This window comes from Saccopteryx leptura, chromosome 2, assembly GCF_036850995.1.
Source record: "Saccopteryx leptura isolate mSacLep1 chromosome 2, mSacLep1_pri_phased_curated, whole genome shotgun sequence".
Classification (NCBI taxonomy): Eukaryota; Metazoa; Chordata; class Mammalia; order Chiroptera; family Emballonuridae; genus Saccopteryx; species Saccopteryx leptura.
This window is the reverse complement of record NC_089504.1, coordinates 202,297,455-202,324,671: the sequence shown is the minus strand read 5'-3', so window position 1 is coordinate 202,324,671 and position 27,217 is coordinate 202,297,455. Positions and strand designations below refer to the sequence as shown.

Here is a 27,217-nt window from a genome sequence, read left to right as displayed (position 1 = left end):
TCCCTCTGAGAATTTCAAGTTTTTATTTGTAATTGAGATAAAAATGGGTTGCTTTTCTCCAAACAGAAAAAAAGTTGAGATAATTAAGATGTGTAAAATTTGTGGGTTCACTAATAATATTTTAATTATTTCATTTTTAGTTATCATGATGCTACCAAAAATTGGTTTTTGAGTCTTCTTACTTCTCGTAAGCTACCATGATTGGCTGATGAAATATATTAAATTGTAAAGTTATTAAAGTGTATTTCTGTACAAGATCAGACATCCACTACATGCTGTCTGCTTCCTGTCGCTCTGGAGTAAAGCTGCATGTGCATGCTATCCTTGCTCTCAGTCTTTCTGCATCATTCACCTTTGGGAGTCCGTACATGCCCACAGCATCCTCCAGTGCATGCAGCAGTCGGTTCTGGGTGGCCACCTCCCCGACAGCAAGGGCTGTATGGCCTTCTGCTTGCACAAGGCGCTGAGTGTGGAAAGCACTTTCACATACATGATTTTGCTTTCCAGTTACAAAGTGTAGACGAGTACACCATCTCTCTGAGATGACAGCTATGCTGGAACACTACCAGGAAGTCCCTCTGATTGACAAGACCCTGCGTCTCCTGGCTATCACCGTGACTGTAGTGACACAGCCTCACAGCAGCAGCTCCAAGAGCCCAGAGGGTGAGGTGCAGGCTGTGACCCAGCTAACATCAGCTCAGCACAGGGGGATGCATCTCATACTCAGAACATGCGTGAGCGCCATGGGCCCAGAGGCTGCAGCGAAGGCTGCTTAGTGACTGGTGGGGACAGGAAACGACTCAAGGTTGGGCGGCTGGCTTAACTCAACCACCTTTATGGCCTGTCCAACCTTGCTGTCCGTGGTCCTAGAGCCAAATGCTACAAAACAGAAACCTTTTCTCTGACCTGTGCTGTGACATCTCTCTGCTTTGGCATGACCATGACCCATGAAGCCACTGGCCTCTGCTTCCACCCTGAGTGCCTGTGAGCTGGGCTCCCCTGAACACACTGTAGGCCACAGGGTGTCCCCCGGTGCTGATGTGCTCGCCTGCTGACGGCTGGGACCTGAAGAGGAGCCACATACAATCCATGTGTGCATGTGACTCATCCCTCTGCTGCCAATACCCACTCGGTCACAGTGCACACAGTATTCTCATGTGCTGCTGGTTGTGCTTTTAGTCTCTCTAGAATAGGGGTATCTTAGACTGGACTCTGTAAATGCTCTTGATGACCAGAGTTACGACCAGACTGCAACCCTGTTAGTGTGTCATCGTGATTGCGTTTTCATCCCAGTCTAAGAAGTGTCTGTTGTCTAAGACAAACGAAACTTGTTATAAAGGAGCTGTACACTCTGCCACCCACTGTAGATTCATTATTTCTGTGATTGCTTCACAATACCGAAGGAGGAAATGTTGAGGATGGGACCTCTATAATAAAAGTTGTAACTAGGACTTTATTACTTCCTCCTTCATTTTTATAAAAGTAAAAGAAATGAATAAATAAACAAAAATGGCCCTCTTCCCTTCAAGAGACTCTAGAATAAATATATTCCAGATAGTTTGCAATAACACACAAAACTGTAAGGGAGTCATACAAACCAAACACACCAGACAGACAGCTTGAACTGTCCTTTGGTAGAGGGCCGGGTGAGGGAGGCATGGTATGTGTTCACAGTGGGATGCTCCTCAGCCACGAGAAAGGATGACACTGCCATCGTGACAGCATGGATGGATGGTGAGAATGCCATGCTAAGCAAAGTTAAGTCAGACAAGAAAGGCTAAGTACCACGTAATTTCACTCATCTGTGGGACATAAAACTGAAACTCAGAGACACAGACAACGGCATGGCGGCACCAGAGGAAGGGATGGGGGCAGTAAAGGCTTAAGGCAGGCGTCCCCAAACTATGGCCTGCAGGCCGCAATGCGGCCCCCTGAGGCCATTTATCCAGCCCCCACTGCACTTCTGGAAGGGGCACCTCTTTCATTGGTGGTCAGTGAGAGGACCACTGTATTTGGCAGCCCTCCAATGGTCTGAGGGACAGTGAACTGGCCCCCTGTGTAAAAAGTTTGGAGACCCCTGGAGGGGACCAAACACATGGTGACAGGAGGAGACCTGAATCTGGGAAGTGGGCGGACAACACAATGTACAGATGGTGTTATCACAGAATTGTACTCTTGAAACCTATAGGATTCTATTAACCAAAGTCACCCAATAAATTTAACTAAAAAGAGAATTAAAATAAAATACAGGGTGGGGCAATAGTATGTTTACAGTGGTGAGTAAATAAAATGGAGTTGATTCTTGTGTTGTTATATTTATTTTTTTTTATTATTTTTTTTTTTTCCTTTTTCTGAAGCTGGAAACAGGGAGAGACAGTCAGACAGACTCCCGCATGCGCCCGACCGGGATCCACCCGGCACGCCCACCATGGGGCGACGCTCTGCCCAACAGGGGGCGATGCTCTGCCCATCCTGGGCATCGCCATATTGCGACCAGAGCCACTCTAGCACCTGAGGCAGAGGCCACAGAGCCATCCCCAGCGCCCGGGCCATCTTTGCTCCAATGGAGCCTCGGCTGCGGGAGGGGAAGAGAGAGACAGAGAGGAAGGCGCGGCGGAGGGGTGGAGAAGCAAATGGGCGCTTCTCCTATGTGCCCTGGTCGGGAATCGAACCCGGGTCCTCCGCACGCTAGGCCGACGCTCTACCGCTGAGCCAACCGGCCAGGGCTATATTTATTATTTTATACAAACAACCATAAACCTATTTTTGCACCATCCTATTCTGTGTCCATAAACAAAGTATTATTTAAAGCTGCAATTTCACGTTAGTTAAAACATAAAGCCTCACAGAGTAATACAACACATGTGTATCTCGGTAGGTAAGTGTGTCAGCATTAAAAGCCCAGGCCACACTGTGTGAGGCTCACACATACTGAAGGCAGCGGGCCCACTGCTATCAGTCAGGCATGTGGTGGAGGCAAGCAGCCCAGCTCTTTGGCCTCCGCGACAGCAGAGGTGCAGGCTATGGGCGCTGTGGTCCTGGGACCCGCGCCGTGCCTGTGCACACATGGCGCTGAGGGGCGGTGATGCTGGAAGGCCTCCAGCTCTTACACCTGGTGACACAAAGGACCCAGCTTCTCCTGCCATTGGCTGTGTCTGTCCATCAGAGCTGGGAGCACAGTCCCCCCTTAGCAGATGCTCAGCCTGCAGGGTCTCCTGATGCCAGGACAGTGGTCACTTAGGACCACTGCATCTAAGGCCCCACCTCCCTAAGCTCACCATGGAGGAGCTCGCAGGGTAGTGGAGCCACAGGAGACCGAGAGTGGACGGTGTGTCCGGCTGGGTGGGGAGGGCTCTGGCAGGACAGGAGCAGGACCGCATTCTGAAGGACACACGGAGGTGGGAAGGGGGAGCATGAGACGTGTGTTTGCTGGGACGACACCAACTTCAGGATGTTGAGCAAGTGGACAAGCGCCAGGTGAGAGTTCAGGTAGAGGAGGGTGAACAAGAGACCCAGGAAGGAGCGCATGGGGGCCCCAGACGATTCCAGGCAGGTGTTGACATGACCAGGTCTGCTCTACAACAGCTCTGCCCACAGTGTGGACGTAGGCAGGGCGGGGTGGGGGGGCACACAGGCAGGGGGAGGGCACATGGGCAGGGGGGTGTGGGGGCACACAGGCAGGGCTGTTGGTGTAACACAGGCAGGGTGGGGTCAAGCAGGCGGGGGGGGCGGGGCAGACATGTGGGCAGGGCTGAGGGGACAAGGGCAGGGCGGAGGTGACACATGTACATCAGAACAGATGCAGAAAGATACACCGACCAATCTTTCCTCAGCGAGATTTTAAACACTATTATTAATCACAGTAACTCCAGAAGGCCCTGTGCTGCTCAGACCTATGAGAGTCTATGGACGGCCCAGGGCTCAGGTGTTGACACCTGCAGTCCAGTAGTCCAGACCTCACTCCCTGCAGTCCTGCTCCAACCAGGCTGAAAGTCACTGCTCTAGGAAGTGACAGGCAGGGTGGACTCCCAAGGGCTTTAGGATGAAAATGTCCATGACAACTGACTGCATCCAATTTGCACAACCCAAGACCTTGAAAAGACGCCCAAGGCTCACTCTGTTGCATCATCACCCCCACATGGGACGGGATGGCACACTGAGGAGCAGGAGCAGGCTGTAAGTAAGAACGCAGGTTTTGGGGTCAAGCAATTCCAGAGTTGGATCCCATTCTGCTACTGCTAGCGATGGCACAATGGACGATGCTCACAGTTCTTATCTGTGAAATGGAAGTGCATAATTCCCACCACATAGGATACCACAGGACTGACAGCACATGAGTATGAGCACAGACCTTGTGTCTGGTTTACAGCGAGTCCTCAGCCGGTGACAAAACAATGACTAGGATGGTGGAGGTGGTTCACTCCATTAGCACCATTCTGCAGCCGTAGGGAAGGGAGAGGGATAAGGAGACACGAACAAAGAGATGTGCCCAGATGGACGTGGGGGCCAAAGACCATGTCCACTCAGAACCCTGCAGGGCAGGACAGACTGAAGCCAATCTGTCCTGCCATCTCAGGTCAGCAGCGAGGCAGTGCTTGGCATACCGCAGGCAATGGAAATTTCCCAGCGCAGACACACTGCAGGAACGTGTGAGCATGTCACGGAAATGTCACCGCTACATAAAGTAATGAAACTGCCATGGGATCTCACAATGCTGGATGAAGGGGAACATTCTTCAAGTGTGAACATATTTCAAAAGCCGTGGGAATTTGAGATTCATAAGATGTTGAGAAGATTTTCTTAATAATGAGCATAATCATTCCTAATGAGTCTGATTTCTAAAATTTTGACTTTCTGATACTTACCATAGGTAGGAGAGTTACAGGAGGCAAGTGACAGAAAAAAAGCAGATTGAATTTTCAAAATAATCATTAACATCTCAGAGGAAAGGGAAGGAACACATTTAATATTCTGACACTAATGGTTCTATCACAATCACTAAAGCGAGTGGGTAAGGTTTAGGTGAGAAAAAAGGGCCTATTTCCTTGGATGTCACTGTCCACTCGAAGGAGTCTCCTCACTCAAAGGCGTGTCCCTTTCTCCTGCTGAGCCACCTACTCGCTCTGCACCACGGAGACTTATCTATTCACTTTCTCCCAAACAAGACTTGCAGTTTTTATCTCTGGACTTGTTCTGCCCAATCTAAAGTCTCCCTCATTCTCCCCATTTCTACCATGGTGTGACCATCTCCACACCCATCCACAGACTCCAGGGTCACAGCCCACAGTTACGGAGATGACTGACATGCAGGGACTGCCCCCTCAGGCTTACACTTCAGAGCAGAAGAGAGCTCACTCATCCTGGAAAGCTCAGCACAATGTGGAACCAGGAGGACACATGTGTGCTCCAGGGCACCATGTGGAGGCATGCTGAAGAGGCACCAGACCACTGCAGCCATGGTATGGAGCACTGGCGCCTCCCGGCCATAGAAAGGTTGTTGAGAAGGACAGACAGACTGTGACACAACAGCACTGAGGGCAGTCAGGGAGGAGACATCCACCGTATGAGCAGTCCTGGTCAGTGAGGAGATCGAGGCTGGGAGGCCACTGAAGACTGCCCAGCAGGAAAGCAACATGTGCAGACAGGCACTGAAAAGGTGGAGCGGGGAGGTACCACCTTGGAGAAATGGTGGTCAGGGGAGAAAGGCAGTAAACAGACACATGATAAAGGACCGAGGTGCACTGCCAAGCACATGGGCCCTTGAGGGACATGCAGGAGGGCGTCGTAGTCAGAGTGGCCAGCTCTGCATGGGGTACCCCAGGTGGGCAGTCTCCTCTCATGAATGCCCACCCATCATGACCCTACACACAGCCATGGCGCAGTCACTGTGGAAACCGTCCTGATGCCCTGAGTTAAAAGATCACGGTGAGAGGTTAGAACACAGCCTCTCTTCTCTCTGGCTGGCCTCACAGGGCGGCCGGTTTCCTCCATGGCTCCACTCACCCCACAGGCCAGCCCACACGCCTGCTCACGCATGGAAGGGGAGCTGGGCCACATGTCTGCGTATGCTCCTCCTTCCCTCGGCTGGCACTGCCGTCAGCCCACAGCCCCTGCACGTTCCGTCCGCCTGTCCTGGTCAGCGAGGAGCTAGCTGTGACCCTGCATTCAGGTCAACAACACTGTGACATGCACAGTGTGGAGTTGGAGGTCTGGACAAGTGGGGTCCTGGCAGATGTGGCCACGGGACGTGGGGCGAGAAGGCTGCAGGTGGAGAGGGGCCATCCAGGCACAGCCTATGCTGGGGAACCAGGCCACAGCAAGTGCCCACACTGAGCATGACTCTGGCTACAATGAACACTGCTGGGGGTTTGGGAACCAAAGTGACAGTGCCCTAGGCTGATACACAGTGAGAGTCACAGCCCACTAGAAGGGCTGCCTCCCCAGAGCACCTACAGGCGGGGCAGTGAGAAGAGCGGCCACAAGGCTGAGCTGGGACGCTGGCCCCCTGCAGACCCCACACTCCAGGACAGAGATGTGTGCTGCGATCTCCCCTTGCCCCCTGCGGTGGCTGGTGGCAGCTGGGAGGCGCTCAGTGACAGGCTCCCCATGAACCCTCAGGGGCAGTAAGATCTGAGCAGGAACACTCAGAGACGTGTCTTGAGTGTACCTGCAAAATCAGCTGAGAGTACAGAGGTTTCCAGAAAAGGGGGGCGCCTGTCCTGAACACTGCTGCTCGTACTATGGGCCCCATGGGGCAGGGTCTGCAGTGGCCTCAGTACACTGCTCCCTGTTGCAGCTCACACAGGAGCTTTGGTCGGTCTGGGATCGGCTCAGTCTTTACAGGAGGGCTGCTCCACCGAATCCATGGCCATGCCCAATCGCTCTTTCCAGCTTCCTGTCCTTGTGATCTGCTGAGCCCATCTCCTCAGAAAACGGAGCAGACGTGCCCCTGGGCCTGTGCAGTGACTAAAATCCACCTCAGGGGCTTGTGGCCTAACCTTTCCCAGGATCTCCTGGGTGACAGTGGCTAGCCCAGACTCCTCTTGTCACCCGGGCCCTGCGACCAGGTCCTTCTCACTGGGGGAGCCCCGCTCAGTAACCAGGCCCACACAGCGAGGGAATGCTGCAAGGGGAACCTCTGTGAGCCGCAGCAGCTCGGGGACAGCTGGGTGCACCTTCCTAAGTCAACACAGGCCCCACCCCACCCACCCGCTTGTATCAAGGCCACGCCACCATCTCTATCACTTTTCTTCTTCCCATAACAACAAACAGCCTGACGGGAGGAGTAAGGTCAAAGGAGATATAAACTTGCATGAAATTCTAGAATGTTTGATTATTTACAAAGAGCACATTTTCCATATGTTGGTGTGTACACATATACACACACACGAACCCACTCGGATCTTGAGGCAGGTATGTATGTTTCTATCTATTCATTCATACTTATATCATTACACATACATCATTAGAGGAAAAAAAGGGAAAATTGGTGTCAAGGGGACATCAGGGACAAAACCAGCCCACGAGCAAGGAGAATGTTCAGCTACCTGCCGCAGGGGACTTGAAAACAAAGTACTTGGTCCCCAACGCAGCCTCCATGTCTGCCCAGAAGGTCATGAGCACTCACACTTCCGCATGCTCTGCCTCCTCCCTCTCAGTCCTGCAGGTGGGACCCGGACAGGTCAGCTTCTCTGGGATAGGAGGTGCTGAGCATGCCAGCCCGGCCAGCCCAGGAAAAGCTGGTGGGGTACAGAGAGGACCCCTGGGTGACACAAGAAAGAACTGGCCCAGGCAGAGATGCCCAGCTGCTTCACAACTTGCTGTGGCTGGTCCCTGCTCTGAGCACTCGGAGCATTCCCCTTAGACACAGAACGTGAAGGCCCTCTGATGTGTTCTCATCCTTCTCCAAGGTACTGACAAGGGAGGAATATACAGGGTCTGCCACCAAGTCAGACATAGCTCGTTTTATTACAACCACTCTGAGGTTATTGCTACCTTGTTAGGGTGAGTTTGAGGGAAAAGGTTTAAAGTGTAGAAGGACCCCTATGTCTCTCTCCTCCCTCTCCCTCCCTCCCTCCTCTCTAAAATGAATCAAGTCTTAAAAAAATAAAGTGGAGGAGCATATATATTTTACAGTGAAGTTGACAACTGTCCTTGTCTTGATCAAACAACAAGAACACCTTAAATGCAATGCAATGCAATGCAATGCAATAAAACAAACAAAAAAAAAATTTAAAGGGTTTCAGGAAGCACTTAAAACCTTGAATTTGCCTAACTTTCAAGATCTTTTGTTTAATATATGCTGGTTCTAGATTACGAAAAGCCTCATAAATTAGATTAAACTACATGAAACAAACTTTGCCTTAGGCTGTCATGTACTAAAACACCAAATATGATCACAAAGTATATTTAAAATCTTCATAAAGGATCCTTCACCCAAATCCATATTAACCTAGTGCTGACCACAAGTGCCAGCTCCCAGGACTGAGAGCACCTTCTCGCCACCCCAGAGAACTGCTCTCCTGGAAGGAGTGTCAGCCACAGAGCAGGCGCAGCCAGCCAGCCCACCTGTAGGATGGACACTGTCTGGGAGAAGTGGTGCTGCTCCATCATGGACGTGGAGTACAGGGCGGCCAGCGGGTGGTTGAACTTCTGCAGGTAGCTGTTGCTGAAGTCCCTGTGGTCCAGGTCATAACACAGACACGCGATCAGCTGTCCTTTGCACTGTAAGAATGGCACAGAGCGCAGACACTCAGCCCCGCGGACAGGGAAGAAGACCTGCAGCTGACCGCCGGCCACAGCAACCTCTGCCACAGATGCCACAGCACCAATGGAGCTCTGAAGTGCTGAGTGACCTCATCATTTTAACCTCTGCATTTCTGCTTATGAACACGAGAGTAAAACCATTCCTCAGTTTTTCTCCTCAAGTCTGAGAAGAAGTGGAATTGATAACGAATGAAAGCACACATCCCAAACCACAGTCACCACCAATTTGCACCAGGGAGGGCGATCTCTGTCCACCACAGCCCAAGTCTCACATCGTCGCTGCTGTTGTAACTTGTGAATACAGCAGGAAAATCACAAAGCATGTGCAGAATGCCCAACCATGTGTGAGGAGAACATACAGAGCAGGCCGGTTGGACTAGCAGGAGGAGGTCAAGGGCAGTTCGGGGGGTGACATGTGAGCAGGAAAGTGAAAGCAGAGGGGGAAGCAGAGACTTGTTGGGGGGGAGTGGAGCACCTGGCTGCAGGTGAGCCCTCCCTGAGAGTCAGAGGCTCAGGAAGGCGGCTCGGGGACAGCGAGGCGGTGTCACAGAAAGATAGAGGAGGCTGAGACCCTAAGGGCCTTCTGCTCTACATGAACCGGGGCACGACGGAGGGCACTGTCCTGAGCACAGACAGGAAGCTCCCCTCTCTTTGTGGTCATATGCCCCCTGAGGCAGGACACCAGTCCACCAGCTTCACAGAAGAGGAGAGGGGAGCTGAAGGCGGGTGTTCATGGGCTCTCTGGGACTGGGTGCAAGGGAGATCTGCTTGGGGGCCTGGCTGGGCCAGACCGGGATCAGCACGCTGGGCCGAGCTACTCTGCTCACCCAGGGCACCTGGGCAGGAACAGATAGCTGCCCAGAATCTGCCAGCTCCACGGTGGGACAACTTCCCATGTGAACCCGTCGCGGGTATGGAGCCGCCGCAGGTGCAGAAAGCCAAGGAGACACCACAGGCCCTACCCCTCTGTGCCAGAAGCTCAAACAGTCCTCAGGGGCTAACTGCACAGGACGCCTTGGGCGGCCCTTCACCAGGTGTGTCCACGTTCCCAGGCCTGTGGGACACAGAAAGATTCACTCTGCTTAGGTCTCTTCACAAGACTTCATGAGGAAGAAAGGCCACCAAAGTGACTCTTTCCTTGGGGACATGTTAGTGAAGTTGGAATTTGTGTATCTACATTTCTTACACAAAGTAACACAATAAATGCTTGGGTCTAGCAATCTGTCAAGTGTGCTTCTACTGACTGAACCAAAACCTGTCCTGGAACTGTCACACATACACGCACACACCTGCTCCACTCAGAGCCCAACCCCCACTTGGTCCCGTCTGGGCAGACCCGGAACTGTCACACATGCACACACATGCATGTCCCACGCAAAGCCTGACCCCCTCCTGGTCCCAGCCGGGCAGACCCAGAAGTGTCGCACATGCACTCACATGTGTGCCCCACTCAGAGCCTGACCCCCGCCTGGCCCGCTGGCAGCAGTGTGCACCTGCAGGTCAGTGTAGAGCTTGCGGTTGCTCTGCAGGATGGCATACATGCAGTGGGCCACGGTGACCGCATGCTTCCAGTTTTGGTAGGGAACCCACCTGTAGTTCTTCTTTACATTCATGATGAAGTGACACAGCTTTTCAAACTCAAAGCTGCGGGAGAAATGGACAGAAGCCAGTGGAGAATCAACATGCTGCCGTGGGCCTCCGGGCCCCGCACACACATTGCATGGCACACATGTCAGCGCAAGCCCCCGTGAGGAGCCCAGGCACATAGCCCCATTGGCCCTTGCCCCCCCAAGTCTCAGCCAGTTCCGGGAGGAACTAGCCTTCCGGAACTGGCAAGAGAAGTTCCGTGACTTCTCTTCCATCCACAAAGGGACCTGGCAGGAAGGAGGGACTGACGGGCTGGTGTTTTCACCACCACTCCCATCACCTTCCCACTGGAGGACACCCCAACTCCCACAGAGCCCACCCAGCACACCACACCCTTCCATTCTGCTCAAGAGTGTTCTGAATTAGTATTTTCCAAAAAGCATTTTCAGATTCACCCACTACAAATACGTTTACCATGCACAAGACCTTTCTAGATGAGTGCTTATCTTTTCAAAATGAATCCAAACTATTATGGCACTCCAATTATAAGTGGCAAAGGACGACATCCTGACATGGCACGTGATAGAAATGATGTATTTTTGCTATACAGGATGGTTATTATATTATATTTTACATTACTATCATGTATTTAAACTTATTTGAATAGGGCTTACCAACTTTGTTTTTTTTTTTGTATTTTTCTGAAGCTGGAAATGGGGAGAGACAGTCAGACAGACTCCCGCATGCGCCCGACTGGGATCCACCCGGCACGCCCACCAGGGGGCGACGCTCTGCCCCTCCGGGGCGTCACTCTGTTGCGACCAGAGCCACTCTAGCACCTGGGGCATAGGCCAAGGAGCCATCCCCAGCGTCCGGGCCACCTTTGCTCCAATGGAGCCTCGGCTGAGGGAGGGGAAGAGAGAGACAGAGAGGAAGGAGAGGGGGAGGGGTGGAGAAGCAGATGGGTGCTTCTCCTGTGTGCCCTGGCCGGGAATCGAACCCGGGACTTCTGCACGCCAGGCCGACGCTCTACCACTGAGCCAACCGGCCAGGGCCCCAACTTTGTTTTAAAGCAGCTTAAAACAAAGGACAAAGGCATCGACACAAAGCAGTGCTCTTCCAAATATCAACAAAACGAGAGTTTAGGAAACTTCTAAAAACACGCAACCTGTATGTTCTCCACTGAATTTTTTTAAATGTCCTTAAAGTCAAAGGTATGTCATTTTAAGAGTTCTGAGTGGTCAAACTGACAATGGATATTTAAGAATGACTAGAGTTAGTTATGCTGTGTGTGTCCTTTTAAAATGGTAATTTAAGAAAGTCACTGCCAAATGGAACAGAAACCAGACTTCCACAGGAGAGAAGTGAAGTTTAGTGCTAGAGAGACTGAGAGCCTCTGTTAGCCAGTAAATGAGCAGAGAGAGAGAGAGAAAAAAATTATTCCTCCGGGACACAGGCAAAAGTGAAATGGACAGACAGGCAAAGAGAGGCGTGCTGAGGGCACATCACTGATGGACTACTGGACTTGCTCCTTTTACACCTATTCTGACAGACACGGAATGTAAGCTGAAAGCCGACATGAATGTACACACCTATTCCCAAACACACTTTAAAACAGTGTGTGATCATGTTGAGTGACAACCTGTCTCTTTCAGTTACGCAGCTGAGGTACATTCAGCCTACATTTGCACAACCACCTGGATAGGTTTGTGGCTGTGAGCAGAGGGACAGTCACATGGCCAGAAGGCGTGCAGCCTCCAAGGGAAATAAGAGAGGCCGCGGGTCTGTCCAGCAAACTTACTAGCCTTTTTACATTTAAATATCCTGAAAAGGTACTTTACAAATAGCATATTTTAGTAATCAACCAGGAAAGTGACTGGGCATCCAGGCGGGGGCGGGGCAGTCCTGTCACGCAACTGTTCATAGTGGAAGTGCGTGGTCGTGCCTACCAGGATGTCCCCCAGTAGCGGTGGAACATGTGGACAAAAATCTCGGGACACATGCTCTCAAAGGGACCAATGTTGAAGTGGAATCTTCAATGAAACGGAAAGAAGGCTGAGTTCATTCCTAAACTGGATCAGTGTAACGAGAGAGGGCAGCAGTGCAACACTGTCCACCGGGAACTGAGACCCCACGGGGCGGACCCACTGCGCCCGCCTTCTCAGTGAGGGCTTTGCAGCGCAGGAAGACTTCCAAGAGGAAATCCACACGTTCCATTAGAAATGTAGCTCAACATTTGCTTAATTGTCATTGCTTAACTTTTTCTTAAACAATCTGTTAAAAAAAAGTGCTGGGGGCAGGATGCTGTAGTTACTACCAGAACAATGGAAAATGCACAAAAAAACTGTATTATGAGTAATACATGTATATTACACAACTAATCAATAAGGGGAACAGGCCTTATCAAGTTTTTTTAGAGCTAAAAATTGTTCTATCTCCTATTTAAGTCCAAAGAAAAATTTCATAAGCATCCAAAGTTACTACCTATTTTTAATATAATTTAGTTATTTATATTTAACCCAAATAAACAGAGTAGCTTATGTCAATTCTTACACTAGCTAGAATTAGCACCGACCCAGGGATTAAGGACTCTGTTCTGAATGAAGACTGCCCCTCACATTAGGTAACAACTGCAAGTCCAGGCCCCCAGAGTCCTGACCTACCAGCTATAAAGCAGAGGTCTGATCACATGCTACAAGAGCTCCCAGAACTCGGGGGAATGCCTGACTTACTGGCTCAGGTTTATTGTAAAGGATTCAACTCAGGAAGAACCAGATGGAAGAGCCGCATGGGGCGAGTTCTGTGGAAGGGGCAGGTGAGTTCACGTTGTCTGGGCTCACCACCTCCCCTACGCGGATGCATGCACCAGCTAGAGAGCTCTCTGAACCTCTTGTTCAGGGTCTCATGGGGTGTCCTGGGGTCTCCATGTCCTGACCTTGACATGCAACTCTCTGGCCACCAGGGCAGGGAAGCCACCTCAGTCTAATAGCCCCCTTGTTTAATTAATTTAACCACACCATCTTCCCAATGATAAGGCAATTACCAGCTCTGGGTCACTCTTGAAATTTCTCTATGTAGTTCAATAGTGTTCTCTTGTACTTATAACGAGTATACAAGTTCTCACAGTCTCTACCACCGGTGATTGTATATATTAACATAGAATTGAAAAACAAAGTGTGAAAGTTGAATTAACTTTGACTAACCTCAAATTTATATAAAAACAAAAACTATTAGATATTTGATATTAAATACCACTTAAAAATTAAATATTATATATATAGTTTAGAGTATACAAAAGACTAATGAAAAAACTAACATTCAGATGAACTCATTTCATAATTGTGTTCAGATATTTTTTCTGAGTTAATGAGAACTGGACCAGTTGTACGTGAGATGATGAATCACGTCAGACGGGGTCAACGTGGCCCTTGTGACTCAAACTCCACCGCCCCTTTCACTGGGGTTCAGTGGCACTGGGAGCCCGTCCCAGTGACTGGGACAGCGAATGTACTCACAGCCTTCCCCAGGGACCCTGGATGCACTCACAGCCCGCCCTAGGGACCAGGACCACGGATGCACGCACGGCCCGCCCCAGGGACCGGGACCGGGACTCGGACACACTCACAGCTCGACCTCCTTGCAGAGCTGGCCGGGGAGGCTGAAGCACATCAGGCCTTACCACTCCTCTGCCATGCAGATGCTGTGGTAGGACAGCTTCTCCATGGTGACGTGGTAGATGCAGTCCGAGTGATGAATCCTGTGGTACATCTGGAGGGCAGACCAGGAAACAGAGACAGCCATGTCACTAACATTCAGGGTCTCTGGTAAGAAAGAGTCAGAACTCCACTGAGACTACCGTCATGGCCCACTGACTGCTACTCCTGTCTGTCTCCCCATGCCCATGTACGTGGAGATGCCCATGCATGGGGCTGTGAAGACACAACACAACCTACTGGTCCTTTCTCATTACCAACACAGTCATGTGTTCAGGAGCGGAGATACTCAGAATGTCCCAGGGCCACATGGAGAGCCGGACCTGGGAAGAGGTGGCCAGCAGAAGCACCTCCAGTGCACACGCTTACTCACTGATGGTCTTAATAAACACTGATGTGTCCTCTCCAGAAACAAGGGGACACTGAGGGACAGGCAAGGCACCACAGCTGTGATAGCTGCTGGGGATAGCGCTTATGAAGTGGGCTCTTCTTAATCTCCACAGGATGCTTGGGGAAAACACTCAAGATAGCAAAGCAAGCCTGTTCAGCAACCTCATGTCCAAGCTGAAGGACAACACGATGGGCTCTCATCCAATGTCACTAAGGTCCACATAAGAAGAGGGGATGAGACAGACATGAACCGCGGAAAGACCATGGGAACATATGGGGCAGGTGGCCATCTACCGGCCCAGGAGAAGGGCTCAAAGAGACCAAACCTACCTATACCCTGATCTGGGACTTCTCGATTCCAGAACTGTTAGAAAAAGAACTTCCTGTTATTTACCACCCAGTCTGTGGTAATGAGTATGACAGCCCTAACAAACTGAGACAGCACTAATATAAATTTCCCGATTTTTTAAAATCATTCAGTGGAAAATAAGAGGATGTCTTGGTTTTTGTTGGTTGTTTGTTTTTAACAAGCTAAAGTATGGTATGCAGGGGTTAGGAAACATTCTCAAACACACCAGAGAAAGACGATCTCTGGAATGAGAAGAGGAGAGGAGGAAGTAAGACTCAAAGCAAGCAGATAACATGCTAGCATCTGGGGAGCATGGGTACAAGGAAATTCTTTGCACTTCTTCTGTAACCTTGCTTACTGTCTGAAATCCTTCCAGCATTAAAGATGTAAAGAACTTACACTAAGCCTTGTTTCACTCCAAACTGGGTAAAGGCAGGGGACTATTGTAAAACCACAGGCATCTCATTAAGAAATAAGTTTCCAGTAACTTGTGTTTTTTATTTTTGGTAATTTTATAAAAATTTCATAGCATGGTTGCTGTGGTCAACTATATACTAATAAAGCCCATGTCTCATATGACATATTGTACTACCATAGTCCCAAATTTTCATACTATTATAAGTGTTTGTTTTAGAATATCATCTTAGGGTAAGAATGAAAATATTTAAAGCCAGATATACTGTATTGGAACAAATGTCCACAGGGTAATGGAAGTGCAGGTTCAGAGAGAAATGTAGGTGTTAAACTTCCCAGTCACAAGAGCTCACCACGGGTTTTTACACGGGCTGTGCAGGTACCAGGTTACCAGGGAGCTTAAGTTCCACTGGGTTCATTGACAAGACAATGAAATCAATACTCAGGGCCTACTAGAAATGACATTTTCTGCAACTTTTAGGCTAAACAAATGTAAGCTGTCATTTTTTATTCATGAGAAAGACACAGAAAATGTTCAAAACAAAAAGATACCTGTCAACTGCATTAGGTCATCTCCCGTGAACCTAGTCACAACAAACGTCCTCAGAAGGGGCCTGTGGTGCTACAAAGGAAGATGGACTCTCAGGGAAATGGCCCTCACTGAGCTGCAGTTTTCTCTGGTCACTGAAGTACTTGCTTTTTGCCATTTTTGTTCTGAGTCAATCACTAAGCTGTTAATAGCATTGACTCTGCGGAACATGATTCTATTTACAAAGAGGCAACTTCTCAAAACTATTAAGGTGGTAAGTCCCATTTATAGTGATTTCAGTTCTATAAAAAGGTGAATAAAATTTTTCCTAGGTTCACAATCCCAGTAATGTTGCTTGGAGGATTACTAGAGTTGATAGCATACTAACTGTTCACCTCATTCCAAACACAAACACATAAAGGAAAGCTCCCTTCCAGTGAAACCCCTTAACAAACGGAGGCCCGCATGGGCTCTCAGGGCAGGCGGGCTGTCCAGGACCAGTGAGCAAGTCCTGCCAGCCCTCAGCCCCCACCAAGGGGCCCGGTAGGTGTCTGCTTTTCCTACAAGGACCTTTCCTGTTTGGGTACAAAGACAGCGGTGCAGCACCTATGAGAAACACTAAGGGTTTGGAAAACATTTCCTTGTTCATGTCAGTAGATACCATGAAACATAAACCCGATGCTTGAGAATTTTACCATTATTTAATTTTGTTTTTTAAACACATTCACACCATGAAATAAAGGCAAAATATTAGGAGATTCTGTTTCTTTCAAGGCATTTTAAGGCTTTCATTAAAATACAAGCCACCGGGAATCACTGTTTCTGGTTTATGAAAGACACTTAAATGGGGAAAGAGGAAACCTCACACTATTTTATTGGAAAGGTGGGATGCTAACACCATATGGTATGGGGCACCAGGAGCTGCTCTTATGTTGGCACAGTGTAAGGAGAGGGCACAGAAGACGGCAAACATTTTGAAGTTGTTCTCGTCAGTCTTGGAGAAGGCACTGTCACTGACCTTGTTCACCATCTGCACCACGCCGATCACGCTGCCCCGGCTCACGATGGGCATGCACAGGATGTTGTGGGTGGTGTAGCCCATGTACAGGTCCACTTCTCTGCAGGAGGCAGGAAGCTGCGGGCGGGCAGCGCCCCAACATGGACAAACGGAAAACAGAAGATAAACCACATGTTCTATCATAAATCTCAACTCAGTTCTGCAATTTACATGCCTCTATGACAAAGAGCTATATTGGAATCATTAGCTTCTAAATTCAAGGGCCATGTGGCATTTGAAAGTGTTTTACTAAAACTTTTTAAAAATATCCTAACCAGTTTGTTCTTGTGTTTTCAAATCTTTCAGAACAGTATTCAGGAGGACTTTGGCTTACTGTTTGGTTTTAAGTATCTAGCATTATTAAGAATCACAAACTGCCTGACCTGTGGTGGCGCAGTGGGATAAAACGTTGACCTGGGACACTGAGGTCGCCGGTTCGAAACCTTGGGCTTGCCTGGTCAAGGCACATATGGGAATCGAAGCTTCCTGCTCCTCCCCCTTCTCTCTCTCTCTCTGTCTCTCTCTCTCACTCCTCTCTCTCTAAAAAATCAATAAATAAAACATTAAAAAAAAAAGAATCACAAACTGTTGATTCAGAGAGAAATCAATATGGTAAAGAGTATGTTCCTTTGACCTTGGTCATGTGTGTGAGAGATGTAGCTCTCTGAATACACATAAACGGAAGTCAGAGCTGGGGTCAGCTGCAGCCCCTCCTCTTTTTAAACAGGACTCTAAAGGAACACAGTGCCATCATTCCTTAATGAGTGCCCCCAGCCTACAAGAGAGACATTGTGACCTAGAAAGCCAATGCACTTGCTATCAATTCTTAATAGAAAAGGTTCACCTACTTTGAATGAAAGAAACTAGTTTTTGAAAACGAGACTCCATTTCATACAGGCAACCTATAACGACAGGCAGCTAGCTACAGGGTAATCTTTGAGCCTGGCTTTTTTCACTTAGGTCAGTGGTAGTCAACCTGGTTCCTATCGCCCACTAGTGGGCGTTCCAGCCTTCATGGTGGGTGGTAGCGGAGCAACTGGAGTATAAATAAAAAGATAGATTTAACTATAGTTAGTTGTTTTATAAAGATTTATTCTGCCAAACAGCAAAAATCCGACATAAAGTACTTGGTAAGTAATGATTATTATATGCTTTAACTTGCTGTAACTCGGCTTTATAAATTTTATAAAGTAAAGTTACTTCCTTACTTTATAAATCACCATTACTGTGGAACCGGTGGGTGGTTAGAAAATGTTACTACTAACAGAGATACAGAAGTGGGCGGTGGCTATAAAAAGGCTGACTACCCCTGACTTAGCTGAGCTACATTCCCTGTTGCTGACGGTATTGGTGATGGTCCAGCCCTTTTGATTGCTGAGTAGTACTCTATGGAATGAAGATATCACATTTTATTTGTTCACGCACCAGTTAGTGGACATTACTATGGACAGTTTGTGATAATTATGAATAATGCAGCTGTGAAAATTTGTACACACATGTTTATGTTGACAGATGTTATCATTTTTTTTTTGAGAGATGTGGGGGGGGGGTAAGTATAGTCAGTATATTCTTCACTTTATTTTTATTTATTTATTTATTTGTATTTTTCTGAAGCTGGAAACGGGGAGAGACAGTCAGACAGACTCCCGCATGCGCCCGACCGGGATCCACCCGGCACGCCCACCAGGGGTGACGCTCTGCCCACCAGGAGGCGATGCTCTGCCCCTCCGGGGCGTCGCTCTGCCGTGACCAGAGCCACTCGAGCGCCTGGGGCAGAGGCCAAGGAGCCATCCTCAGCGCCCGGGCTATCTTTGCTCCAATGGAGCCTTGGCTGCGGGAGGGGAAGAGAGAGACAGAGAGGAAGGGGGGGGGGTGGAGAAGCAAATGGGCGCTTCTCCTATGTGCCCTGGCTGAGAATCGAACCCGGGTCCCCCGCACACCAGGCCGATGCTCTACCGCTGAGCCAACCAGCCAGGGCCATATTCTTCACTTTACAAGAAACTACAAAACTCTTTCCAAAGTGGCTGTACCATTGTACACTCCTGTGAGCAAAACAGAAGCTCCCAGGTCCTCCACATCCTTGTCCACCCTTGCTAATGTCAACTGTTAAACATTTTATCCATTCACGTTGGTGTGCAGTGGGAACTGTCAATTAAAGTCACGTTTCCCGTATGTCAAACATCTCATCAGATGTATAAAGATCATTCACAGATCTTCTAAGTTTTAGCTATTCTACTGACTTTTGAGAGAAAGGGCCAGAGGTAGAAAGAGAAACATCAATTTGTGGTTCCACTTATTTATGCACTCATTGGTTGATTCCTGTCCGTGCCTTCATGGGGGATTGAACCCACAACCTTGATATATGGAAACGACGTCTAACCAACTGAACTACCTGGTGAGGGCTGTCATTGGTCTTCTCTTGTGAGTGTTGGATATGATCTGGAGGCATATCTACTAAACTGGGATAACTGATGATGTTGGAAGAATTGTGTATAGAGTTTAGATACAGGCATTTCATCAGATTCATGTGACATAAATACTTCCTTAAAATCTGTTACTTGTCTTTTCATGTTCTTACTAGCTGACCTACACATTTTCTTTTTTTTTTTTTAAGATTTTTATTTATTCATTATGGAGAGAGAGAGAGAGAGAGAGAGAAGGGGGGAGGAGCAGGAAGCATCAACTCCCATATGTGCCTTGACCAGGGGCAACCTCAGCATTTCCAGGTTGACACTTTATCCACTGTGCCACCACAGGCCAACCTACACATTTTCACATAAAGGTTTTATAAAAGGATATATAAGTACTTGCAATATTTAAGCACTAAAATAACAAGTTTGTTTTTTTAAACAGGTTTTCAGCATATTCTTTATTGACAAAACATATTACTAGGATATATCTGTATTAATATACAAACTGTATATATTTGACATTAATCAAATAACTGATAAAATTTCTCATTAATTATTTCATTTAAGTGTCTCTTAAAATAAACTGAATGTTTAATTTAACTGAACACTGGTCAAAATACCTGAACTTTTACTCCCTGATAATCACAGCATCTATTTTATGATGCAATTTCTACAGATCTATTAAAATTACCTTAATATAATTTGTTTTCTAGTTCTCCAAAGAAACTCAAACGAAACCACTTTGATAAGCTGTCCTGACCTGGCTCTAGTAACACCTGATGAGAACGGCCGTGCCTTCAGGTCCTACTTGTGTGTCCAGTGAAGTGACAAACATTTTATGACTATTTCTTCTGATCTTTTCTTACTGAATTGATTGGGTGACACTAGTGAATCAAGTTTATAGGTGTCAGGTGTACGACTCTATGACATTGTCTGCACATGGCACTGTGTCCCCCCACCCAACTCCAGTCTCCTGTAAAACAGACAGAACTACAAAATGAGCATTCTGTGCCCCACTGAAAGGTCAGGAGACCAGGGCTCAGAGGATGAGTGGCCTCCTCCAGGCCCTGTGGGGCTGGTCAGGGACAGAGCAGGGGCTTCCATCACTCTGGTGGGGAGCCCACAGGGTGTGCTCTGGACAAAGTCACAGCACTACACTGGAAGAGAAAAGCAGCCCTCTAAGTCTAACCTTTCTTTCTAGTTGCTTCTGTAACATTGTAACTCCTGCAGCGGGGCACCATTCATGGCTTGGTGTCCATCATTCTGTAGCTATCTGCAAACACTGAGGACTGATAATAGTCATATGAAGGGAACGAACAGCGCACAGAGGGGATGAATGGATGGATGGACAGATGGACTGCACTGGGACTGAGGAGTACTGGGCTCCACCGCCCAGCCTTGCCCTGTGGACACGGAAGCTGACATGATGGCGGCCTGGAGCTACTCTGTATCTGTTGAAGTGCGGGTTCCCGTAGGTATCCAGGATGTTCAGGACCTCCCCCGTTCTTGCCACTTGACCAGCAATCCCTTTCTCAATTGAAAATCTGCACACACAAAAGAGAGGGACGCAACAATTGAAATATACCTGTCAGAGCATAATCTGAAACAGTTTACTGATGCCAAATATTGAATGAGAAAGCATTGTTTCATTTTTTTTTTTTTTTTAGAGAAAACAAAGATTAATTTTATTTTACCGTCCATGTTCACAGGTTCTTCTACCACATGGGGACCTAGTTGAGAACCAGCATCAGCATGTGTTTTCCTGATTCTTTTTTTTTTTTTTTTAATTTTTTTTTTATTAAATTTAATGCAGTGACATTGATAAATCAGGGTACATATGTTGAGAGAAAATATCTCTAGATTATTTGACCTTTGATTGTGCTGTATACCCCTCCCCCAAAGTTAAATTGTCTTCTGTCACCTTCTATCTGGTTTTCTTTGTGCCCCTCCCCTCCCCTAACCCCTCTCTCCTTCTTCACCCCCTCCCCCCTCCCCCAACCCCCCACCCCTGTTGCCATCACATTCTTGTTCATGTCTCTGAGTCTCATTTTTATGTCCCTTCTATGTATGGATTCATCTTAGTTTTTTTTCTGATTTACTTATTTCACTCCGTATACTGTTGTCAAGGTCCATCCATGTTATTGTAAATGATCCGATGTCATCATTTCTTATGGCTGAGTAGTATTCCATAGTATATATGTACCAAAGCTTTTTAATCCACTCGTCCTCTGACGGACACTTGGGCTGTTTCCAGATCTTCGCTATTGTGAACAATGCTGCCACAAACATGGGGGTGCATTTCTCCTTTTCGAGACGTTCTATGGTGTCCTTGGGGTATATTCCTAAAAGTGGGATAGCTGGGTCAAAAGGCAGTTCGATTTTCAGTTTTTTGAGGAATCTCCATACTGTTTTCCACAGTGGCTGCACCAGTCTGCATTCCCACCAGCAGTGCAGGAGGGTTTTCTTTTCTCCACATCCTCGCCAGCACTTATTCTGGGTTGTTTTGTTGATGAGCGCCATTCTGACTGGTGTGAGGTGATATCTCATTGTGGTTTTAATTTGCATTTCTCTAATGATTAGTGATGTTGAGCATTTTTTCATATGCCTATTGGCCATCTGTATGTCCTCTTTGGAGAAATGTCTATTCATCTCTTTTGCCCATTTTTGGATTGGGTTGTTTGTCTTCCTGGTGTTGAGTTTTACAAGTTCTTTATAAATTTTGGTTATTAACCCCTTATCAGACGTATTGTCAAATATGTTCTCCCATTGTGTAGTTTGTCTTTTTATTCTGTTCTTGTTGTCTTTAGCTGTGCAAAAGCTTTTTAGTTTGATATAGTTCCATTTGTTTATCCTGTCTTTTATTTCACTTCCCCGTGGAGATAAATCAGCAAATATATTGCTCCAAGAGATGTCCGAGAACTTACTGCCTATGTTTTCTTCTAAGATGCTTATGGTTTCACGGCCTACATTTAAGTCTTTTATCCATTTTGAGTTTATTTTTGTGAGTGGTGTAAGCTGGTGATCTAGTTTCATTTTTTTGCAGGTAGCTGTCCAATTTTCCCAACACCATTTGTTAAAGAGGCTGTCTTTACTCCACTGTATTTCCTTGCCTCCTTTGTCAAATATCAGTTGTCCATAGAACTGTGGGTTTATTTCTGGGTTCTCTGTTCTGTTCCATTGATCTATATACCTGTTCTTATGCCAGTACCAGGCTGTTTTGAGTACAACGGCCTTGTAGTATAACTTGATATCAGGAAGTGTGATACCTCCCAGTTTATTCTTCTTTTTTAAGATTGCTGAGGCTATTCATGTCCTCTTTTGGTTCCATATAAATTTTTGGAATATGTGTTCTATATCTTTGAAGTATGTCATTGGTATTGCATTGAATTTATTGATTGCTTTGGGTAATATAGACATTTTAATGATGTTTATTCTTCCTAACCATGAGCACGGTATATGCTTCCACTTGTTTGTATCTTCCTTGATTTCTTTTATCAATGTTTTGTAATTTTCCGAGTACAAGTCTTTAGTCTCCTTGGTTAAGTTTACTCCTAGGTACTTTATTTTTTTGGTTGTAATTGTGAAGGGGATTGTGTCCTTAATTTCTCTTTCTGACTGTTCATTGCTGGTGTATAAAAATGCTTCTGATTTCTGAGTATTGATTTTATATCCTGCCACTTTGCTGAACTTATTTATCAGGTCCAGTAGTTTTTTGACTGAGACTTTAGGGTTTTCTATATACAATATCATATCATCTGCAAATAATGATAGTTTTACTTCTTCTTTTCCAACTTGAATGCCTTTTATTTCTTCTTCTTGTTTGATTGCTGTGGCTAGGACTTCCAGGACTATGTTAAATAAGAGTGGTGAAAGGGGGCACCCCTGCCTTGTTCCTGATCTTAAGGGTATTGCTTTTAATTTTTTCCCATTGAGTATGATGTTGGCTGTGGGTTTCTCATAGATGGCTTTTATCATGTTGAGGTATGTTCCCTGTATTCCCACTTTGCTGAAAGTTTTGTTCATGAATGGGTGCTGGATTTTATCAAATGCTTTTTCTGCATCTATTGAAATTATCATATCGTTTTTCTCCTTCTTTTTGTTTATGTGATGAATCACATTGATTGATTTACGAATATTGTACCAGCCTTGCCTCCCCAGAATAAATCCCACTTAATCATGGTGTATGATTTTTTTCCATATATTGTTGGATCCGGTTTGCTAATATTTTGTTGAGGATTTTAGCATCTATATTCATCAGAGATATTGGCCTATAATTTTCTTTCTTTGTGTTGTCTTTGCCTGGTTTTGGAATCAGAATTATGCTTGCCTCATAAAAGGAGCTTGGAAGACTTCCTTCCTCTTGAATTTTTTGAAATAGTTTGAGAAGGATAGGAGTTAGTTCTTCTTTGAATATTTGGTAGAATTCCGTTGTGAAGCCATCGGGCCCCAGACTTTTCTTTGTTGGGGGTTTTTTGATAACTGTTTCGATTTCATTTGTTGTAATCAGTCTGTTTAGGTTTTCTGATTCTTCCAGATTGATTTTTGGAAGATTGTATGTTTCAAGGAATTTGTCCATTTCATCTAGGTTGTCTAGTTTTTTGGCATACAGTTCTTCATAGTATTTTCTTACAATATTTTGTATTTCTGTTGTGTCAGTTGTTATTTCTCCTTTCTCATTTCTAATTTTATTTATTTGAGTCCTCTCTCTCTTTTTCTTGGTGAGTCTACTTAAAGGTTCATCAATCTTGTTTACCTTTTCAAAGAACCAGCTCCTAGTTTCATTGATCCTCTGTATTGTTTCTTTAGCCTCTATGTCATTTATTTCTGCTCTGATCTTTATTATTTCCTTCCTTCTACTACATTTGGGCTTTACTTGCTGTTCTTTTTCTAATTCTTTTAGATGCAGGGTAAGTTGTTTATTTGAGCTTTTTCTAGCTTCTGAAAGTGTGCCTGTAGTGCTATGAACTTCCCTCTCAGCACTGCTTTCGCTGTGTCCCATAAATTTTGAGTTGTTGTATGCTCATTGTCGTTCGTTTCTAGGAATTTTTTTATTTCTTCTTTGATCTCATTTTTAATCCATTCATTATTTAACACCCTGTTATTTAGTTTCCATGTGTTTGAGAATTTTTGAGCTTTTCTGCTGTGATTCATTTCTAGTTTCATGCCGTTGTGATCAGAGAAAGTGCTTGATACGATTTCAGTCTTCTTAAATTTGTTGAGAACACTTTGTGCCCTAACATGTGGTCTATCTTAGAGAATGTACCATGAGCACTTGAAAAGAATGCATATTCTGTTGCTTTAGGGTGAAAGGTTCTGAAGATATCTATTAAATCGAGTTGATCTAGTGTTTCCAATAAGTCTGCTGTTTCTTTGTTAATTTTCTTTCTTGAGGATCTATCTAGTGATGTTAGTGGGGTATTGAAATCCCCTACTATTATAGTATTGCTGTTGATCTCGCCCTTTAAATCCATCAAAGTCTGTTTTATATATTTGGGTGCTCCTATATTAGGTGCATAGATATTTATAATAGTTATATCTTCCTGTTGGATTACTCCCTTTATCATTATGTAGTGGCCTTCTTTATCTCTTACTATATCCTTTGTTTTAAAGTCCAATTTGTCTGATATAAGTATTGCTACCCCAGCTTTTTTTTCATTTCCGTTTGCATGAAATGTTTTTTTCCATCCCTTTACCTTCAATCTATGTGTGTCTTTTGTTCTAAGGTATGTCTCTTGTAGACAACATATGTATGGGTCCTGTTTTCTTATCCACGCAGCTACCCTATGTCTTTTTTTTTTTTTTTTTTTTTACAGAGACAGAGAGAGAGAGAGAGATAGAGACAGACAGGAATGGAGAGAGATGAGAAGCATCAATCATCAGTTTTTCGTTGCAACACCTTAGTTGTTCATTGATTGCTTTCTCATATGTGCCTTGACCATGGGCCTTCAGCAGACTGAGTAACCCCTTGCTCGAGCCAGCGACCTTGGGTCCAAGCTGCTGAGCTTTTTGCTCAAGCCAGATGAGCTCCGCCTGGGGTCTCGAACCTGGGTCCTTCCGCATCCCAGTTAGACACACTATCCACTGCACCACCGCCTGGTCAGGCAACCCTATGTCTTTTGATTGGGTCATTTAATCCATTTACATTTAAGGTTATTATTGATATATAGTTGTTTATTGCCATTTTCTTCTTTAAAGGTGTATTCCTGTTTTTGCTATATTCTTTTCCCACTTTGATCTGTTTACAACAGGCCCCTTAACATTTCCTGCAGCATTGGTTTGGTTGTAATGAATTCCTTGATATTTTTTTTTTTTCTGGGAAGCTTTTTATTTCTCCTTCGATTTTAAATGATAGCCTTGCTGGATAAAGTAGTCTTGGTTGTAGGTTCTTGTTCTGCATTACTTTGAATATTTCTTGCCATTCCCTTCTGGCCTCAAGTGTTTCTGTTGAGAAGTTGGATGTCATCCTTATGGGGGCTCCTTTGTAGGTGATAACTTTTTTTTCTCTTGCAGCTTTTAATATTTTCTCTTTATCGTTTAGCTTTGGTATTTTAATTATGATGTGTCTTGGTGTAGGTTTCTTTGGGTTTCTCTTTAATGGAGTCCTCTGTGCTTCTTGGACTTGTGAGAGTTTCTCTTGCATTAATTTAGGGAAATTTTCAGCTATGATATGATTGAACAACATCTCTATTCCTTGTTCCTTTCCTTCTTCTTCAGGAACCCCTATGATGTGGATGTTATTTCTCTTCATGTTGTCACAGAGCTTTCTAAGAGTTTCCTCTGACTTTTTGAGTCTCTTTTCTCTTTTCTTCTCTGCTTTCATGCCTTCATTCCAGTTGTCCTCTAACTCGCTGATTTGATCCTCTGCTCTATCTATCCTGTTTTTAATTCCTTCCATTGTGGTCTTTATTTCTGATATTGTATTTGTCATCTCCGACTGGTTCTTTTTTATACTTGCTATTTCTTTATTTAGGTTTTCAAACTGCCCCTCCATTGTTGTTCTAAGATCCCTAAGCATCCTTACAATCATTATTTTGAACTCCGCACCTGGAAGTTTGATTATTTCCATATCACTCAGCTCATCTCTCAAAGGTGTCTCTTGTGGTTTCATTTGGGTTGCACTCCTTTGTCTTCTCATCATGGTGTTTTAGTCTGCCTCCAGTTTTCAGTTGTGTTATTTCTAGGTCTTCTTGGGTTGGTATCAGCTATTATTTGTAATCCACTTTCGGATTTGGGCAGCTTTGAAGTCTTGATTTGTTTGTTTTCTTAACAGGTGATAGTCTTGTTAACTGATCTCAGCAGGGGGCTTCCTTGAAACTGTAACCAGGAATGCTGTGGGTGTAACCTGAGATGCTGAAGGTCTCTTCCACCAACTAATCTCACTGGGGGCAGGGTTTTTTCTCAGCTTCAGTAGGGGGAGGTGTATCTTAGATCTCCATGGAGACCTGAGTTACTGCCCCTCCTCCCCACTTCTTGTTTTCAGCTGTGTCTTGTTGCGCTGATTGGAGCTGGATTGATGTCCGGAGATCTCTGATCCGGAAGCACTTCAGCTCTGTTTTGTGAAAGGTTCAGTCCCTCCCCCAGCTATGGCCACCTCCAGCATGAATGAGTCAGCTTTTTTATTTCGTTTCTTGCATACCTTAGCCCCTCACAGTCTGTCCCTCTCCCTATCCTTTCCACTTGGGAGATAAGCTGGTCTTTTCAACCCACCTTGCTCCCTGGTCACCAGGTAAGTGGCTGTGAGCAGTAGTTTCTGCTCTTTTTCCTCTGTGAAATCCTCTCTGGGCTCTCAGCCTCCCCCCTCCCCCCTTCCGTTCCTGTAAGCAGAGGAGATTCAGGCACTCCTTACCAGGATTATTGTGTCTTCCTCTTTGCTCCTTGGTTTTTGAGAGCTGTTCTTGCAGTTCAGTGTTGGTTTTTCATGCTGATTTTTCCTAAATTGATTTGTATTCCAGTTTGGTGTTGAGAGCTGGGCATCTGTGCGTCCGCCTACTCCGCTGCCAT

The 27,217-nt window shown here is 46.1% G+C and overlaps 1 pseudogene; it reads right to left on the bottom strand.

Annotated features, from left to right (window-relative positions):
* LOC136393954 (cAMP and cAMP-inhibited cGMP 3',5'-cyclic phosphodiesterase 10A-like) overlaps positions 1-27,217 on the bottom strand; it is an 85,376-nt pseudogene that overhangs the window by 6,290 nt on the left and 51,869 nt on the right.